The sequence below is a fragment of the Mytilus edulis genome, chromosome 13 (assembly GCF_963676685.1).
Source record: "Mytilus edulis chromosome 13, xbMytEdul2.2, whole genome shotgun sequence".
NCBI lineage: Eukaryota > Metazoa > Mollusca > Bivalvia > Mytilida > Mytilidae > Mytilus > Mytilus edulis.
In genome coordinates, this window is record NC_092356.1 from 17406803 (window position 1) to 17412603 (window position 5801).

Below are 5801 nucleotides of genomic sequence, written 5' to 3' on the forward strand. Positions count from 1 at the left end.
GAAAAATCATTTCTTTTATCATAATTTTTTGTACTAAGCTTCCCGTTAATGATGTAGATATCAAGATCGAGGAAAAGGCAGTGGTCATTGTTAGTATTAGCTATATTTAAAGTAAGTTCAACAGCATAAATTTCTTTAGTATACATACTGAAGTCGTCATTATTGAGAGCCAATATACAGTGGAGGTCAGTTCTAACATCTCATAAATTCTGTCAGAATCTGTCAGGAGAACTGTTCTAGAACAGTATGTAGAACTGTCAGCCTGACACCTTTTAGTCAGTTCTAGGTTAGAACTGTTCTAGCTAGAACTGACCAAATCGTTATCACATAACAAAATTATCCTCATTAACCAAATGTAATATCTTTTTACGAGTAGTTAAAAAAAAAATCTTTTGACCACATCAATCTTAAAACTGACATTATTTGCTCTTTCTTTCTGCAAATCTATATAGGTGCACAGGACTTCAGTTTTAATTTTAGGTCAAGAGGGACTGTACTATACAAGTTACAGCAATATTTGAAAACAATTTTGTAGTGCCAGCATGCAGGAGCAGATCCAGCCATTTAAAAAGGGGGGAGGGGGTTCCAACTATATATTCCCATTCAAATGCATTGATCGTCAAAAAAGGGGGTTCCAACTCCTGAACCCCCCCCCCCTGATCTGCCAATGAGCATGTCCTCTTTTTATTCAAAATATCATACACAAATATCAGTTGTTTTCATACTTCAGACTGAGTCGTATAATAAAATCTTTTGACCGCATCAACCGAAACTTACCATATTAGCTTTTTTTATTTATGGAAATCTAAAAAGCTGCACAGTAATTCAGTAATAATTTTAGGTCAAGAGGGAGTCACTGCAGTATATAAATAACTACAATATTGGAAACCAATGACCACAATTTGTTTTCTCGCATCAATTGAGAGTGCCAGCATTTCCTATTTTTATTCAAAATATCGCATCGAAATAAAAATAAGTAGTTTTCATACCTCAGACTGACAGTAACATGTAATCATGTAAAAAATTATTTGTCTGCATCAATCAAAACTGACCATATTTGACAGCATCAACCAAAATTGACCATATTTGACCGCATCAACCAAAACTGACCATATTTGACCGCATCAACCAAAACTGATCATATTTGCTCTTTTTTATGTAACTCTTATATAGTCGCATAGTAAATCTGTAATATTTTTATGTAAGGATGGATTGTAAAATCATGAAAATACAAATGATAGAAATATGGGAACACAATGTTACCTAATTTCATTTGCATCAATTTAGAATGCCAGCATGTCCTCTTTTTATTCAAAATATTGCATCATAAACAAATATCAGTAGTTTTCATTCCTCAGACTGACTGGTATAACAAAATAATTTGTCCGCATCAACCAAAACTGACCATATTTGCACTTTATTGAACATGATGTCAAGCTTAATATCCGCAAAGTAAATCACGTATATTTTTATATCAGGATGGATTGTTTAATATAAATGAAAGCAATATTGGAAAATAAAATTATGCTCACATCAGTTTATAGTGCCAGCATGTCCTCTATTTCATCAAAATTTTGAATCGTAAACTAATTTCAGTAGTTTTGATATCTCAGACTGACTCATGAATATAACAAAATTATTTGTCGCATCAACCAAAACTGACCATATTTGACAGCATCAACCAAAACTGACTATATGGGACAGCATCAACCAAAACTGACTATAATTACACTTTGTTATGTAAATCTTAATATATATATATATATATAGCCGTATACTAAATCACTTATAGTAATACATATTACGATGGATTGTATAATTCAAATGACAGCAATATCAATGAATATTGGAACACATTGGCTACAAAAAATTTCCACATCAATTTAGAATATCAGCAAGTCCTCTTTTTATTCAAAATATTGAATAGTAAACAAATTTCAGTGGTTTCGATATATCAGACTGAGTGAGAGTTGTTTTAACAAAATTATTTGACCGCATCAACCAAAACTGAACTTATTTACACTTTATCATGTAAATATACATGTATATGGCCTCATTGTGAACATGGTAAACCAATATTAATTCTATGTGAGGACGAATCGTATGATAAAAATGACACCAACTTTGAAACACAATACACCTTATCGCTAATCCTGGCTGACCCGGCCTCTTGATCTTTTGAAGCATACAACAATGACTTTTCCATTGTGGCATCAGATATTTTGTTTTATGACGTCAAAATTTTACGGGAACCTGTGTGATATCCAGTAATGGCAGACAAATAGCGAAAAGGTGTATTTATACCATATCTAAGAATTTAGCGTGCCGTTATTTCCTCTCTGTATCCATAATAATGAACCGTCATTAAACATGCTAAAGTGACTTTTTAACATGTTTAAGTCAGTAGGTTGTGATTGTTTTTTTTTTAACAAAACTATTTAATGGCATAATCCAACACTCACATGACTGATTCATATACTTTTTTTTAAAAATAAAATAAAAAGTACATGTATGGGAAGTTCTCTTCTTGGAATAGTATACTGTTAATATAATTTGAAGAAGGCAAAGAAAAATGCATGATTTTGTTTGTAGCCGAACGTCCATGGGGCAAATGTTTCATTCATGTTCAGATCCAGTATATTTTTCTGAGTTCCAGACTCCCAGATATCATTTATAATCGTTATGGATAAGTCTGGCTAAATTGACGAGATGATGCAAATGTATATAGTTTTTTTTACGTTATACAACACTGTTTTCATTAATATCCCATAATTGATCCACTGTACAATTTTCGTTTGAACATTTGTCAAAACAGAATCTTAAATGAATGTAAATCCAAGGCAGACAAGGTAAATTACGATTAAAATTCCATGAATTAAATGCAGAGTTTTATTTAGGAAGAGACTGTTAAAAACGGGGAACGAAGAAACGTAAACAATGATGTTTCCATATGCAATCTTATAAAAATATTTCTCCGATGAGTTGGATAACCTTCTATTCACTTCGATATTTGTACATGTAACGTAATAAAAGTCGTTTGATCAGTAAAAAATATAGAAAATCTGCTATTTAATACATAGCAAAGTAATTGGAAGTGATTTATTTCTTCTAAATTCTAAAGTGCCCTTACTGCAGTGACGTCATTTAGAACTGTTCTACAGCCCTGACTGGTTTAGTCAGTTCTGCTGACAGTTCTACGATTAGAAGTGATTTGGACAGTTCTACCTAGAACTGATTTAGACAGTTCTACCCTAGAACTGATCCTGACAGTTCTACCTAGAACTGATTTAGTCAGTTCTACCTAGAACTGATTTAGTCAGTTCTACCTAGAACTGATTCTGACAGTTCTACTAAGAACAGTTCTAGGGTAGAACTGTTCTAGGACAGGTTAGAACAGTTTTATGACAGAATATTCTGACAGTTAGAAGTTATCTCCACTGTATCATCCAAATATCTAAAAGTATTGTTAAATTTGTGTTTCAAATGTTGTTTCGATGGGTCTTTGCTAATTTTAGTCATAACTTGTAACTCATAACAATACAAAAACAGGTCCGCAATAAGTGATGCACAGTTAGTCCCCATTGGAATTCCAATAACTTGACGATATACGGAATCTCCAAAGCGATCAAGTAAAAATTCAAGCGCATAATTATATAGTATCAAAGAATGTCCAATTGACATAGTTCTTTTGTTTTTTGCTACTAAAAAATGACCTAAAAGAGTTTGAACATATGTACTCGCATTCTGTCAAGTTAATTAGGTCATATATATGTTAATATATGTTTCTTTCTTATGCCAGCTATATTAATATGTGTAATAGGGAAAACACTTCTTGCAGTTGATTGGTCAAATACAAGCACCAAGAAACTTAAGGAAAGTATGATATATTATGAGAATTAAGATCGGGTTAAATTATCAGCGAATAGTGGAAAAATATTAAAACAAAAATTACAAAACAAAAATGAAAAATAGTGGAAACATAAAAAAAGAGATCACAAGGTAAAAAAACAACAGAATACAGAAAAATGGCAAAAAAACTTCAAACTAAAGAAACATAAATAAAGACTCTGTCTTTTCCCCAATCCAGACCCTCATATTATGTCAAAATGAGTGCCGAAGTACTTATTTTTTTACTTGTTCTGATCGATTCAACCTTTAAAATCGGAAGTTGTACAAGAAACTTCAGTTATTTGTACATTAGAAACAATCATTAACATTAATGACCACGTGTTTTATGAAAATACCAGGATGATGTAGTATAAATTCAAACGGGACTTCCTTAACATAAATGTATAATAGTCATTTAAGTATGTTGCAGATCATGCGTTTCTCGAAAAATCTTCCTCTGGCCAATCAAGATCAAAAGCTTTTGAAAGCTTAAATATGTAAACGTTTGATGACTTAAAACGAAAAGGGCATAAACCAAGCATTCAACTTTTATGAACTGGTAATGTATATTATGTACGGCCAGAATGTATAACTTTATTATATAAAACGATTCCAACACCGAAGCACTGTCTAAGTACATGTGTACTTGTCTTTATTTATACTAATCGAATTGTGGATTTTCATGACAAAAACCCGGAAATATATATGATAAATACAATGCATAATGTTTAAGACTTTTGTAACTCTGGGGAATGCATAATTTGGGCACTCTATTTTAGAAATGACTTTTTTGATTTTATCAATTGCATTTAGTTACAGTTGATAAAAATTAAATTTCTTACATATCTTCCTTATTTGAAATCATATTGTGCATTTGCATTGTTTCTACTTCTATCTGTTTTATCATGATTTTGTTTTTCATAAGAACGAAATAATAATAAAACATTCATGACATTTTGTAAATAAAAATCTTGATTTGAATTGATAAGGATTTGTGAAATATAATGTCTGGATGCATGCATTTTACATGTCATGTTATAATTAATGATATTTAATATTTCCAATGTTATTTGTATCCGATCAGGTAATAAAAAAAATGTTATGTCATTGAAGCCATCATTCAGCAGCATATTCCAATAGTAAGTATCGACACTAAAATGACTTAAACATAGTTTGATGTGGTTCATAAGTATTTCTCTATTCTTTTTGTTATATAGATTACACCGTTGGTTATTGCGTTTGAATGGTTTTACGCTATTGAGTGTTTTGGGCCCTTTATAGCTTGCTGTTGGGTGTGAGCCAAGGCTCCGTGTTGAAGACCGTACTTTGACCTTAAATGGTTAACTTTTATAAATTGTGACATGGATTGAGAGTTGTGTCATTGGCACTTAAACCACATCTTCTTATATCTATCTGTGAAAAATGTCATTCTCTCTTATAAAAGTCAAGAACATTATTCTTACAGATCTATCATAGACCAGTTTTGGACAGTTCTATATCATATATAGTTTTGAACAGTTCTACCGTCATAGTATGTCAAACTGAGTGCCGAAGTAATTATTTTTTTACTTGTTCTTATAGATTCAACCTTTAAAATCGGAAGTTGTACAAGAAACTTCAGTTATTTGTACATTAGAAACAACCATTAACATTACTGGCCACGTGTTTTATGAAAATACCAGGATGATGTAGTATAAATTCAAACGGGACTTCCTTAACATAAATGTATAATAGTCATTTTTAAGTATGTTGCAGATCATGCGTTTCTCGAAAAATCTTCCTCTGGCACACTCGAGATCAAAAACTTTTGAAAGCTTAAATATGTAAACGTTTGATGACTTAAAACGAAAAGGGCATAAACCAAGCATTCAACTTTTATGAACTGGTAATGTATATTATGTACGGCCAGAATG